The sequence below is a fragment of the Podarcis erhardii genome (genome assembly GCF_964252035.2).
Source record: "Podarcis erhardii genome assembly, chromosome: 6".
NCBI lineage: Eukaryota > Metazoa > Chordata > Lepidosauria > Squamata > Lacertidae > Podarcis > Podarcis erhardii.
This window is the reverse complement of record NC_138510.1, coordinates 50,573,213-50,588,756: the sequence shown is the minus strand read 5'-3', so window position 1 is coordinate 50,588,756 and position 15,544 is coordinate 50,573,213. Positions and strand designations below refer to the sequence as shown.

The following is a 15,544-nucleotide window of genomic DNA, read 5'->3' as shown; positions in this document are numbered from 1 at the left end:
GGTTTTAACTATGGAAAGACAGCATACAAATAGAATGATGCATGTATAGAGTCGTACCTTGGATCCTGAACACCTTGCAACTCGAACATTTTGCCTCCTTAAACCCGGAAGTGAGTGTTTCAGTTTACTAACGTTCTTTGGAACCCAAACGTTTGACACGGCTTACATGGCTTCCGATTGGCTGTAGGACCTTCCTTTGGTTTCTGAATGTTTTGGAAGTCGAACGGACGTCCAGAACAGATTCTGTTCAACTTCCAAGGTACCACTGTATATGATTTTTGTTATAAAAGAAGGAGTGGAATGCCAAGGGAATTAAAGTGTACCACACTGGAGCAAGTACAACCACCTTCCTAAGCCAACAGCGAAGCACTAACTGGAGCAAATGATTAAACATATGCGGATTATTTCTGAATTTATTCTTAGAGAACAAAAAGGAATGAAAATGAAGACCCCCTATCTGTTCAGATTCTAAATGAAACCATGGTTTGCTTTTATCTTCTGGAAGCTGATTTGCCAGGTAGTACAATTCTAAATTCGGGATTCCCTAGCCCCCATCACGATTAGCAACGACATAAAAAGTGTAAGTTTGAAAAAGGAAGTTTGAAAGAGAGTCACCAACGGGAGCTCACCCCAACGCAGAATACAGCATACTGTATTCAAGTTTCTAGTGATAAATATACTCATATTTCAGTTTTATGTAACACGTTAATGTTCAATAGGCTTCTTACTGCTTTTGTATATGAGGAGGGACATTAAAACATTCCTCTTATTCAATAAAATCAGTTACCTTCCAAATTACTTCTCTAAACTCTGGCTGTTTTCCACACTGCTGCCTGGATCCCATACAAAGGAAAAATATAGAGCAGGTGGACGTTTGAGGCTCTCTGTCTTTGTCTGGTGTTAGGGATGCTAAGATGTATCCAACTGTAAGCTTCCTTTCACTGAACTTTTAAGGAGAAGCTTCTGTAATTATTTGATTTCATGATTTAGGGATTGGGAGAGAGACTAGATGAAGTATGAAACATGAAGTGTTGGAAAGAAGAGTGTCGTTCTGTGCAGATAATTAGTTCATTTATCAGCCAACTTTCAATAATAGTCCATATTAAATCTTGCTGGACTAAAAATCTAGCTGCATTTACTAGCCTCAACTATTAAGTTCAAGACTTACATATGGGCATTTTCCTATGGAGGCAGCAATAAAGTCAGAAAGAAACACAAGTTTATTAGATATGAATTTCTGTTTCCTAGGTCTCCAGAAAGCAATAACAGTTTTTTTCCACACGTTTACAATTTTTATTTTAACAAGAGGTATGGAAAACGAGATCAAGCACCTTTCAGCTTGCTAAAACACTTGTTTCCATGGGTTCAATTCTCCTTAGTGCCTCACACAACATAATTGAAAGTTGCCCAGGAACAAGATCAGAACAACGAAACAAAACTCAGGAAGTAAATTCTCCACAGAGGAAAACAAAGACACAAACCATTAAAGATGCCTCATATGATTGAGGTTAAAAACTAATTATTTCATGGAGCTCCATTTCAAAAACAACCAGATGTTCAAAAAGGAACACTAAGTTTATTGTTTCAACCAAAAGTTACAAAGAATGCCCAAATGGGAGGAGAGAGAAAAATGCACAAATGCCTTTACACAGAGGTGACATGAACAAACTAGTTATAAAAGAAGTTCTATAAAAAGAAACATTTTTGTTTGCAGGTCAAAGAGAAATTTAGAAAATCAGTTAATAAATGCTAAGAACATAGGAGCCACTGCAGCTTTTAGGCACAAAGGATGTTGTGTTTCTAGGGCACTGTGTTTCACGAGCCATACTGTTTGTTAACTGCTTGCATTTCACTATGCTTGGTTAATAAAACGGTCAGGTATTTCTTGTTATTTGTTTGTCTATATATCCACTCAGGTTTGCAAAGTGACATAGTTCCAATTATTGTTTTATGCCAGAATGCTACAAAAACTACAACAGTAATTATCATTTTAGCATGGTTATGTTATGAGAAGCAATTTCTAAAAGTTCTATCATCCCCCAAAAATTATCAAGGTGCCCATAAACTCCATTTCTCAGCCTTGATTGATTATTGTTTCCAAAAGCTGGTGATGGCAGATAGGACTGGGCGATATATCAATATATTGTCCAAAGCCAGTTCAAAGTTCACATGATAACTGTTTCATAATATTTGACCTGGCAATATATCACAAATCACAATGTGCCTGAGGGCTAGGCGATATCTGGTTTTCAACATTGCGATAACTCACCAGCTAAACATCACAGTAACTCACCCACTAAACACTGTCTGCTGGCAGTCTGACAATCCCAGATTATTTGTATTCACTATGACTCATCACCGTAGTCTGGATTGTCCTGAATACCACCATTTGGTAGCCAAGGCCCAACCAAAAGTCTCATTTGGTTGCATATTGGCTTGCCTGCTGCTGAAAGTGACCATGAGGTTATTGATAATATAATCATTTATACATTTTAGACCCTTAAGCAGTAGCAGTTGCCAGGACACTGTCCTGTTCGCCTCTGCGTAATTCCTTCCTTATTTCAGATATAGCAATATATTGCAATGTTTTGCTGCTGATATATCATAATACCAAAAACCAGTTATTGCCCAGCCCAAATGGCAGATTGTTGCTCTGAACCATAGCAGATATGCTGTGTTTTGCAGGGCTTCGTGTTGTCATCCCCCATGCTACTTAAGACCTACATAAAACTGCTAAGTGAGGTGTCATCAACCTGTAGATAGCACCCACCTCTACTACAGTGGTGCCTCGCAAGACGAAAAGAATCCGTTCTGTGAGGCTCTTCGTATAGCGGTTTTTTCGTCTTGCGAAGCAAGCCCATTGACAGCTTAGCGGATTAGCGCTATTAGTGGTTTAGCGGCTTTTAGCGGATCGGCTGATAAGCGGCTTAGCGGCTTAGGAAAAGGGGGGGAGGGGAAAAAACCCGCAGGAACTCGCAAGACATTTCGTCTTGCGAAGCAAGCCCATAGGGAAATTCGTTTTGCGAAGCGCCTCCAAAACGGAAAACCCTTTCGTCTAGCGGGTTTTCCGTCTTGCGAGGCATTCGTCTTGCGGGGCACCACTGTACTTCTCATCAAATTAAGATAAAGCCATAGAAGTGCTGAGTCAACAACAGGATTATCTAATGGGCTAGAAGATGACTAACAAATGTCAATCCAAACAAGATGGTGGTTTATTTGCCCAGAGTAGTAGTAGCATTCAACCAACTCTTCCAAAGTCTCAAATTTATAATCTGAGGGTATCATTAGCTGCAGCCTTGACTTTGGAGGCCTAAGCAGCTTCTGTGGCCTGACACAACTTTCACAAGTTACAGCTGGTATGCCAGCTGCAGCCCCCTCTGGACAGACAGTCCAATCCAGTTAATGTTATGTTTGCATAATAGTAACAGGTCTTTGCATAGCTGTTCACTGTACCATGTTGCAGATTATCTAACTTTTCTAACACTGGCTAGAAGCAAAGTCACAGAAGGTATATAGCTACTTAACAACAATTCAAGACTGATTGCGTTAAGTCATTTGTCTCCCCTAGATGTCAATGGGAGTCTATTTTTTTTCTTCTGGTCTGTTCAGGATGTGATTTGAAAGAGGTTGCTTGTGTTTTCCTCTGCAGGCCCTTTAACTTAATTCATACATTTGTGTGTAGGAAAAGGGCCATATAGATCATGATGTGCAATAATCCTGTACAAATGTTTTGCTGCTTGTGAAAATGCTCCTCTGGCACCGTAACCAGGTCAACGCGAAAGGGTACAAAAGATTGCGATCTATTGTCAATGACACTTCCCAGCCAAGAAATCCACACTGCAGACAGTTAAGTATTTATTGTCAAAGATAACACAGTCGCTTCTACATCTCTGTATGTCTATGCACACCAATCTAACAGCTAGGCAGCTATTCCCAGGTCCACACTCTATGGAGCAGTTGCAGCAATGATGGGGCCACTCCCCCTCCACCAGTTTATATACCTTCATCTGAAGGGTTACGCGTGCACACAGCCTGAGACTGCACCAGTGTGGAAACTTTCTCAATGCATCCCTTTTCAATTCCCTTCTGGTTCTGGGAGACAGTAGTACAGAAAAGGGTGGAGAAGCACCTAGCCTTTCACTTGCCTGACTGCCTCTTTCTCGTCTTCTTCTGAGGCATCCTGTGCTCCAACCTCTAGTTCTAAAGCTTTCCCTGCCTCCAATTCTTGCCTCCTGGCTGGTACAAGCCTCTACAAACCACCGCCCCCACTCCTGAGCCAGCCCTGCTGCCCCTGGTGCACACTCATCAGAGGCCTGCCAGCCCGACATCTATGGTAACACTATTAGACAGATCAGAGCCCTTATTTTTCTCTAATAATTGCAGTACGTAAAGTAGGATTTTTCTTGCTTCCCCAAACCTGGGAAGAAAATAATTGGGGACAACAATGTTCCACAAGTCCTTCCCTGGCACCTGCAGAGTTCCCTACCACTGTTGAAATTAGGCTTGAAAGAAGCATTTGCAGAATGAGGTGTGTGTGCTTGGTTGTGGTAGGAGCAGTTGCCCATGACTATTTATCCAGTTTGCAAATGTGCTCACAGGCTCAAAAATGTTGGCAACCTCTGTGCTAAGTGATCAGGATGTAAAGTGCAAGCTCCTAAAGAACAAGGGCACGGTCCTGCAAATCCTGTCATCTTTTTCAGGAGTTGCAGAGAACCCAGAAGAGGTTTGGGTCTCTTGCATGTTGATTTATATGCAAGAAAGAGCAACTTACTCACCCTTGAGTGCTGTGGCATGCACAGATTACCGTATTTTTCGCCTTATACGACACACTGGCCCATAGGACGCACCTAGATTTGGGGGGGGGGGAGGAAAAAAAGGGGAAAAAATTATTTTCCCCCCCCCAGGCGCGGGGCTGGGGCAGGGGAAGCCCGGGCTTCCCCCGACCCCAGCCCCCAGAACGGCTCTCTGGGAGCTTGCGCAACCTTCGGGAGCCCGCCGCGGCTTTGCGCCAGGCTCCGGGGGGTTGCACGGAGCTGCGCCGAGCCCAGGAGCGCAGGCAGCTCTGCGCAACCCTCGGGAGCCCGGCGCTCCCGAGGGTTGCGCAGAGCTTCCTGAAGCCTGGAGATCGAGAGGGGTCGGTGTGCACCGACCCCTCTCGCTCTCCAGGCTTCAGCGAAAGCCTGTATTCGCTCCATAGGACGCACACACATTTCCCCTTCATTTTTGGAGGGGAAAAAGTGCGTCCTATAGGGCGAAAAATACGGTATATGAAGTATGGGTAGGGTCTTCTTTTACCTTGGGCTTCAGAGAAGTTAAACTGTACAAATTGTACACATTGCCTCTCAGAGCTCTGCCACCATCTTCCCAAATGTTTGTGGAAATGTTGGGGAAATGGGAAGAAGGCAAGAGAGAGAAGGGGATGGGGGCTAGTGTTAGTGAAGTTGCTCACCTTCCTTGTAGCTTAGGGTAGGGTTCTTCTAAGTTGTTTACTTGCCTTGTTCTTTACTCCACCATGACACATTCAACCCTCCCCTCAGACCCAAAGTTCCTCCTTCAACTTTCCCTGTCTACTCATTTCACTATCTCTCCTTACCACTTCTCTCTGGCTTCCCTTGCAATGCTGCCTCAGATGGGTCCTGAGGGTGGACATTCTCCTCCTCATAGGCCCCCTTTTCAGATATACATACACAGCTGGTGTTGACAGGAGTTTCTGTTGTTGTTCCTTCTTTCCTGCCATATGGCTAGAGACAAAAGTGAGAGTGAAGACTTCCTTAAGAGGCAGGTGCTAAAGGCCATCTTGAGATGCTGCTGCCGTGGATACCTCATGGTGCAGCTGCAGGCAGTACAGATACTACCACAGAGCTTGGCTGCAGCTGAAAGGCTCTCCTAAGGCTCCAACAACAACCAGTCTGTTTCAAGTGAAAAACCAGAGGATTGCCACCAAGAGAAAATAAAATGGACCCAAATCTTGAACAAACAAGTGCTCTCTCTTTCTGTGTTCTTTGAAGCAGCACATGCAGTGAAGCAAGATCCCTTCCTTGGGGTAGGAGAGAGGTATCGTTTCATTCCACTTGAGAATGACTGGCTAGTGAGCCAACACAAAATTTATGGACCTCTGAATGAAGATGTGGGTGCACTGATGCAGAAATAGTTGATTCCAGCTGAGCAGTTGTAATTATGACCAAATAACACCTGTGTAACTGAACACCACAAGTTATTTGATCATGCATATGAACTCTGTAAATGCCTACACTAAACAAAGAGACTTTAAAAAAAAATCCATGTAACAGGTCAGGACACGTAAGACACCACAGAATAACCACTCGCCACCAATCTCATACAAGGTTATGCTGAAACCAATACTCCAATTTTTATTTGACAAGCATTAACTACAGCTATCTTTTTTCCTGAACTTCCTCCCTCTCCTATGCCCAACCTCTTTGGCTCTGAAACTTACTTTTAAAATAATAATAATAATAATAATAATAATAATAATAATAATAATAATTTATCATGTATGTGAAAGCACTTTGCTTTAGAGCAGAGGTGAGGAATCTCAGGTACAGGGGCCAAATGCAACACTCCAGGTCTCTCTATTCAACCCTCAGCATTATCCCCAGATCTCGCTCCTTCTTCACAGACCCCATACCTCCCAAGTCCTGCTCCAAGTCCTCCTTACATTCTTTTGCTTGCCTGGAAGTGTCCTTGAACTCAAATAATGCCTCTTCCCTGCCTGGATAAAGAAAGGTACATAGAAACATCTTGCTGGAATGTAGCCTACTGTCTAAAGGTAAGCCACATCTGTTGCTCCTCCCAGTTTTGCTGTTCACAGCATAAAAATGCAAAATAAAAGCAAAATGCATAATAAGTGAAAGTAAAGAGCAAAGAGAAAAAAATACTCTAAGGAAATAAAACAATTCCATCCAGAAATATATCTACTACACAGACATGTTAATCAAAAGAAAAGATGGTTCAATAACAGAAAATTCACACTGGCCATGCAGGAGACCTAGGTAAATTCCTGCCAAATGCAGATATATTTCATTTCCAAAATCTGTGTGCTGTACTGGTTTCAACTTTCACTAAGTATATTTGGATTCAAACTCTTACTCAACCACGGAATTCACTAGGCCAATCATAATTTCTCTACCTAACCGATCTCACAGGATCATTCTGAGGAGTTAAAATCAGAAGAGCCATGTATACTGCTCTATGCTCCTTGGAGAAAGGGCAGAAAAAATGAATGCCTAATAAAATGTCATCTGGGCTCTCAATGGTATCAATAGGCAATGAACACACGTTGTGCCATTTCAACATACATGCACAACTACATGCCATTTCAACCCATCCTACTGTGCTGAAAGGTCTTTCAAGGGCCCAACTTGATCAAGTCAAGTCTAATACAAGTTAATGAAAGTGTTAACAAATCATCATCATCATCATCATCATCCCTCTATTTCCGATATTTAATCTGTGAATATCAATGCTAATGTAACCAAAATGGAACCATCCATGCATAAGAGCATATAAGGCAGCTTTGCAAAATCTCAGAGGTTGCAGGAATTCAAAAACAAACTTAACTAAAAGCAACTCAATAAAGGCTGAGCATGCCAAATGGTCACAGAATGCTCACTAATAGTTGGAAGTAGATACAGAATGCCAAGCAGGAAGGGAAATGGAATGGAGCAGTCTGAACAGGAGCATGCCACACTGCAACATTCTGTTGCAAGTCCCTCTTTTACATACTACGTACAGTGGTACCTCTGGGTGTGAACGGGATCCATTCCGGAGCCCCGTTCACATCCTGAAGTGAACGCAACCCACGTCCACACAGGTCGCGATTTGCCACTTCCGTGCATGCTCGCGACGTCATTTTGAGCGTATGCATGAGCAGTGAAACCCAGAAGTAATGCACTCCGTTACTTCCGGGTTGCCGCGAAGCACAACTCAAAAATACTCATCCCGAAGCTACTTGAACCCGAGGTATGACTGTAATGCCAAACACATCCAAGTAGCTAGCCTTATACAGCTAGAACGGGATCACAGACATACAAACAGGAGGCATGAGTAGGCTTGGGGAAACAACAAGGTGTGAAGAAGTAAAACAAAATTCATGAGGAAAAACTAAAGGAGTAACTGCTCCGCAAGACAGCCCAAGGGGGACTGAACATGCCATGAAGCCATAAGACTGAGTGGCCATGAAGTGTTGGCTTTGAGGGTTGGGTAGAAAAACAAAGGGTGAGAGGGAATGGGATATAGTAGCAGAAGGCATGGCTGAATAGGACACTGAATAGGAGCATTCCACATTTTACTGCAACTCCCACTTGTCAGACACATTAATAAACCTGCAAACCTACAACTGAAATTCAATGCAACAGCCATCACTTTTCTGTAAACTGCAATTATTTCCCCATTCCCCTGTTGGCACATAGTCATTGATTCAGATAATGTAACTTGAGACTGCTTTGCACATGCAAGAAGTCTGAACAATATTCTAGGTAGCAATAACCATGACTTCTTGGCCAATATTTTTAATAATGATGAAAAAAATGTTTTAGTAGAAGTTAAAACTGCTGACTAAGAAAGCAGAGCATTAACAGTAATTAAAAGACAACATTTTTGAAAACATGATTAAGAAATGTGAATTGTTTAAAGCAGTCTGCCCCAAGGTTTTGCAAGGCGAGGTAGAGATAACCACTGTGGTATCCACTGAGCAAATCCAAGTTAAATTAATATTTAACTAACAGTAAAGTAGCAAGCAGAAATAAACCAGGTTCTTAACAAGCAGTAGTTGTCCAATATGACATATCTCTTCTGAGCATTTTAAAATATCCTCCCATGTTATCTATAAGACAAAGAGCTAGAAAAAATATAAAGCGAATTACAGTGGTGCCTCGCAAGATGAAAATAATTCGTTCCGCGAGTCTCTTCGTCTTGCGGTTTTTTCGTCTTACGAAGCACGGCCATTAGCGGCTTAGCGGATTAGTGCTATTAGCGGCTTAGAAAAAGGGGGGAGGGAAGGGAAAAAACTCGCAAGACTTTTTCGTCTTGCGAAGCAAGCCCATAGGGAAATTCGCCTTGCAAAGCGCCTCGAAAACCGGAAAACCCTTTCGTCTAGCGAGTTTTTCGTCTTGCGAGGCATTCGTCTTGCGGGGCACCACTGTATCAGGATTGCAGCAGAAGCCCCCACACTACTGAATTTATGCCTTCAGACCTCCATTTCTGGGTATCTATAAAAAAAATTAAGCATTACACCATTTTATTGCACAAATCATGCAGTGCACTCTTTAGATGCATACCACTTCAAGTATAACTGTCACATTATTCCATCAGTCATGGATACTTTAGTTAGATTCCTGCATTGCAGGGGGTTCAACTAGATGACCCCCAGGGTCCCTTCCAACTCTACAATTCTATGATTCAAAAACTATGTGATCCTCTTATCCTGCATTGTACAAGGGACACTTAATATTTCCGTGCTGGATTAGCATTACACATCAGCATTTCCCCCCTAACATCTTAGATATAGCATTTTACCATTATTATAATATTTGTGTTCCATAATGGGAACTAAGTAGTTTAACTCTTAGCCTCTTCTGAAAAGCACTTTAGAAACCATTGTAAAATTGGAATGCAGAAAGGTTTGCCCTTCATAATATACTAACAAGTCCAGAAAACTGCTGTCTAGTGGTATTTAGCTGATCCAACAAATACTTGATGGGTTTGTAAGTTTACAATCCTATTACCATATAAAATACACATCTCAACCTTTTCATAATCACGCAAGCCACGGTATATGAAAGTGTCGATTACACACTATGCTACCACAAACATGTTAATCACACTCTGCTGAAACAGTTTACGTAAGCTCTCGTCTTATTCAAGTATCTTTAAGTAACATCCAAGGAATCCATTTCTTTTGGGGAAACTCCTGATTAGGTTGATCTCAGTTAAAGTCTACAGTAACATAACTGCAGGGGCAGGGAAAAGAAAGGCCCCAAATTTAGGGCCTAATGAAGGTCAATACGATCTGCAACAATATGTTCGTTACAGAAGTTGCTCTGCATCTTTTAGAAACATTTGCTGGCAGAAGAAATACTGAAATTGAAATGTACAATGGGACAACATTCTAAAAACTGTGCTTCTTTGGCAGTATGCTATTAGCAGGCTCCAACAATGTCATTTGCAGATTTAAGTATATAGACTCCAAAGAAAATGTATGAACCTATATTACAAGTAGATTTACAGAAGGTCAAAAACTCAGCTGAAACTCATCTTCTTTAAGCAATTCTTCTCAAAGCCCACAAAAACTGACTTTTCTTCTGTTACACTTATATTTTTCCTTCCTTGGAGACGCATTCTCCAACAACTGCTGCTGGCAAAAGACAAAGATGTTGGTGAGACTTTCTTAGGAGCACCACCACACAATAAACCAGAATGAAAACAATCCAAACATTACTTATAGCCCATGTGAACCAAAAGGCATCAATACAGAATTATTCATGCTTTATTTGCTAAATATTCTGACACTTTCAGCAGAACAGAGGAAGGCTGGCTATGACTTCTTTTACTGTTTCTGCCAAAAGCCAACACACTATCATGGGTAAGCAGTACATAAAAAAGCAAGCAAAGGCATATGGCGATATTTATAACCAAGCTGAATTATAAAAATCTTCTGCGCTAAGGGATGCATTAGCTCTTTGTCCATAAGCTGTTTAACTCTTTGCTATGAATGCCTTTTCCAGAAATGGGAGGAATGCCAAAGCAGGTCACCCTCAAAGTTAGTGAGTTAAAAGCAACCTACTGGAAACACAAATAAACTAACACTGATTTATAACTGCTTAGTTCACAAGGTTGGCTGTTGTGATAACAGGCTACATTGATTTCTTATTGATAAAGTTAAGTTTGTTGATCACACTCTTGAATGTAAGTACTATCTCAGAACCACAGCTAAAACAATGGCATCATGGCAAAGTAATAAACCAAGGATTAAAGTACACTGACAGCAACATAAAACTGGCCACTGTGAATCAAGCATCAAGATAATGAGTGCTATGCACATCAAGTAGTTTTTTAAATGAAGATATTGTCACCCCAGGGCCTCTAGCGACAAGGAGAAGCAGCCTACAGCATTGGCAATCTAAAACTGTCATGTAGCATTTTCTTTTTAAAGATGAGCATATATGGTTATTAACGGGAGCAAATATAAGACTATCAACCAGGCACTGTCCCTGCACAAGTCTCACATAAATTAACTGAAGTTGCACTCAAGAACATCTATGTTCCTGCATTCTCACTCCTTTGAATGAGACAGCATTCCTGGTGGATTGTGCTCTATTTGTTCATTATTTTCATGGCAAAGTTAATTTATGCTTTTAATTCAACACTTTCCTGTTCACTTGTGGTGAGCAAAAACTGCCCAAAGAAAATCAGGAGCCTCCTACAATTTTGAGGAGACAAAGACAGACATGGGCAAAACCTCCATAATGTAACCAGTTAACTTGGGGCAACATTATGGAGGCTGTGAATTGGGATTGTTCACCTCCTAACTACAAGGCTGAATTAACAATATTCAAAGATTGCAAAACGCTGGGAACATTAAGATAGCTATGGGTTGAGAAATTAGCTATGTTTTCAACAAATCACTCTGTATAATTCAGTTATCTACGGTACTTAACAAGTGGCCATTTTGACAGCACAACTACAGTTGATAACATGTATGATCATAATAAGTATGATCCTAAGCACTCTTTGAAGTAATTGCCACGGACCATCACCCTTTGTGCATACAAGTTATCTACATACATGCATGTTTCTTAAGAGTGGAAATTTTTATGGTTTTAATCTTTATGGTGAATACTTAGTTTGCACTTTCAAGAGCTGAAACAGCTTAACTGAAACAATTGATAAAGGAAATAACCAAGGGTTTCATGCATTCATTTCCCTTCATTCTGTTAATATATTTCACACAGCTACATTACTCTGCACAATACTGAACTCAAATTTATTCATAGTTCAGGATTGTGCACAGCCATGTAAAGCCAACAGCATGAGGAGTTTAACAACTGGCAAGTGTAAAACTGAAAATGTTACTCTCATTCCTGATATTCAGAAGCAGTCTTGGGATTTCATACAGTCTGCCAGTCACTGCTACAGTTAAAAAGAAACCAACAGGTTGAGTGGGAGCTGGCTGACAAAGTGCCTACACCATTTGCATTTTAAAAGGGCCCTTTTCTTCTCTTCTAAAGTACTCCTGCCAGTCCAACAGGGGGCAAAAGTTTACATTTTGAGCACAAGCATATTAGAAGACCTCAGAGATTGAACGTGGCAAAAGAGAAATAAAAAAGGAATTTATTGTAGCAGGGTATATTCTCTCACCTAACTCTGAAGGGAAACCTACCACTGTCTTCATTCTATACTAAGGCTCTGAAAAATACAACAGCACCTAAGCCCCTGACATGTAGAGGAACTTTGCTCAGCTTTTAACACTCCCTGCCAACTACTATTTAACATGCTGCATATTTATATTTTATTTTTTAAAAACTTAATTGCCTCATTTTCCCACACAAATGTTATTCCAAGAAAAAGAAACCAGCATCACAGAAAAAAGCTAATGTTAAGTACACAGAAAACACTCCATATTTTTTATCCACTTCTTCCTTTGAAGCAAACAAAATGATAAATGCTAATAAGCAACTGTCAGAGAAAAAATGTGATTCAGGTAGTTTTCTAATTACCCCATGTTTAGCTCAGAGCACAAAGCATAGACTTTGAAGCAAAAAGGCACCTTTCTAAAGCTGTCTGAGTTTAAAAAAAAAACAAAACCACAAACCAGTCTGACCAAAGCTAGGAAACTCATTGTTTCTCTCTCATTTCTTTCCATCAATCTGCAGTCAAAAAGAACAAAGCAAAGAAATAAAAAACCCGACACTCTTGGTTGCCATTTGAAAGGATGAAGCAGGCATTCTGAAAGCATCTGGTTTCGAGGCTCTTACTGGAGTGGTGTCACTGCTTCGCTTTTCCAGACTGTATGGTAGACCTGGGACAAATCCAAAAGATTGTATTTCTAAACATTTCTTTCAGGGTGGAGAAGCAGGCGAGGCAAGGCAACATTCCTGACCGTGCAAGTCTTAGGTTCTAGGCACCGCAGGTGAAGTCAGGCAGACTGATCATGTCTATTCTTCACCTTTTCAAAACGCCATTGGGGGGGAAATATACACTGAGACTGATTTTCTTACAGGCGCTACCACAGTATATTACGTCTTCCAGTGGGAAAGGTCACCAGGCCACGTTCATTAACATGGAAAACAAACCTCATGTTTCCAGGCTGCAAGAGTATTCGATGCTTTCATTCTTATTCTTTTCACATATTAGGGTTTCTTTTTAATCTAAAAAACAACTCTTTCAGCACACGATGAGGAAGAAGGATCTTTGAATTTCTTTATTTTAAATTAGTGTCTACAACCAACACCACCATTTGATTAAAACAAAAAGTTCTGCATTTTGTGCCTACCATGAACAAAGTATGCAAATCGAGGAAGGGCGGAGAGGAGAACATACACATGCCGTATCATGCAACAGTTCCAAAACAGGTACAATGCAAGTCTCCGTGTAATAAATAATATGAACTAAACACACACACGCACACATGGAGGCCAGCGTGGAAAAAGCAGCCAAGAATCCGTGAAGGTGGTGCGGGGTGGGGAGGAGAAAGAACCCTCAGCTGAAATCCGGATTTTTTGTATTTTAAAAAAAGAAAAGGAATCAAGTGAGAATGGCGTCGGCAGGTAAGAGACGGACTGGGCAACAACCCCTCCCCCCTCTTGCACGCACAACTCCATTAACCGAGAGTGGATCGGGCCCAAAAGGTTTCTTCTCTCCGAGGAGGGCAAGTTGCCGCTGTGGGAGCGGAGGAAGAATCCCAGGGCAAGAAGGGGAAAGAAGGCGCTTCTGCCCCAGGGATCGAGGTTGATCCCGGCGAAAGCGGCGGCGCATTCAGAGCAACTCACCTCGAAGGAAGCTTTAGGGCTCGGTGGGCAACGGGGGGAGCGGTAAGGTATTTTTGTTTCAGCAAAGGCAAGCCTTCTCCCGCGCTACTCAACAGGCGGCGGGTGACCGGCAAGACCGTGAGACGCCGAAGAAACTACTCACCACACGCGCCCGGGGCGCCGCCACCCGCATGCTGCCTCGCTCCGACCCGCCAACTAGCCGCTGGCGCCGGGCTTCGCCACCGTCTCTCTCTCTTTCTTTCTCCGTGAACACGCGCGCGCGCGCGCTCTCTCTCTCTCTCACACACACACACCGGCAGCTCCCGGAGCCCCTCCGCTCCCTTCCCTCGCACGAGCTCCCGCCCAGTCCGCGCGCGCCCGCCTGAAGAGCCGCCAGCACAGCCAACCCGCCTCAGCAGGCCCGCGCCGCGCGTGCCCAGAGCCAGCTAACCAACCAACCAACCAGCCCGCCCGCCCGCCCGCCCGCCGAGCCCAGGAGTGCCTCGCGCCCGCCCGCCGACCCCTCCTCCTCCTCTCGCGCGCCCCTGACACCCCCACCTACCCCCCCAAATTGGGCTGCTGCGCCTCTTTCTCTTCGCGCGCCCCCACCCCGCCGCCGCCTCACCGTCACTCCGCGTTCCTCGCAGCTCTCCTCGCGCAACCGACTACGACCACTCGGTTCACCTCGACCTCCTCCTCTCTCCCCCCCCCCACCTCCCATTCACACGCAAACACATTTTGCACGCAGCCTTTCTCCAGCTAACGCCGAGTTAATGTGCAAAGAGAGTTGATGTGCCCCGACACTCTTCTTCACTATGCGCCCCCCCCCCCGCGTCAAAATTCTCCAGGTTCCTCACAGAAACTCACCACTCATGGGGTCGTGCCCCTAGAATTTGTCGCTCGCCCGACTATCCTGTGCTTTTCTTGCGAGGAAGACCCGCGGGGTTGACTTCCGAGTAAACCGGCTTGGAATAGAATCCGGCTCCCCCGGTGTAGAGATTATGCACGCACACTCCAGGAGACACTTCGCGCCGTCTCTCTCTCCTTCACCATTTGTCGGCTTCCTCTCTCGAAAGCCGCTTCACCCTCTGCCACAGAATCGACACCATTAAAGCTCCGCAGCAGCTACTTCCCGCCTCCAGAAGATCCCGGTTTCAGCTGTGTATCCCCCCCCCCCCACCACCTCACCCGTCTTTCAGATAATTCTTCCTGTTGCAACCCTCTGCTCAGCTCCCGCGCTTTCCGCCTATTTTATTTCGTGCGGACCCTGATGTCCTCCCGCCCCTCACCCGAAGAGATTGGGAGGGGGTTGTTTACACTGCGAGGGTCAGGTATCGCGCACAACTGCCCCGGGATTGTGGAGCGAGGCAAACTCTCCTGTACAAAAGTGCTGCCGTCGTCAAATGATCTCCGCCTCCCTCTCCCCACCCGCCTCCTATATTGAGTCATGTCATCTTAGTCAGAATAGGTGTGAACTGCTCTGGGGCCCCAGGGCTAAAGGTTAGCAAATCTGAAAGAGGCCGGACTCAGACACACCCGACACCACCTTTTTCTTG

At 43.5% G+C, this 15,544-nt stretch overlaps 1 protein-coding gene across 12 annotated transcripts in view; it reads right to left on the bottom strand.

Annotated features, from left to right (window-relative positions):
- The window catches only part of PTPRF (protein tyrosine phosphatase receptor type F), a 523,498-nt gene extending 508,087 nt beyond the window's left edge, over positions 1–15,411 (bottom strand). For 3 of the 12 annotated variants that reach the window (XM_081865456.1, XM_081865460.1, XM_081865455.1), the window contains exon 1: positions 14,152–14,328. The gene's annotated coding sequence lies outside the window, so the exon portion shown is untranslated. Of the gene's footprint in view, positions 1–14,151; positions 14,330–14,855 lie in introns of those variants that run through there. The other 9 variants (XM_081865458.1, XM_081865461.1, XM_081865457.1 and 6 more) reach the window with 6 other exon arrangements.
- Positions 15,412–15,544: the final 133 nt, after the last annotated feature.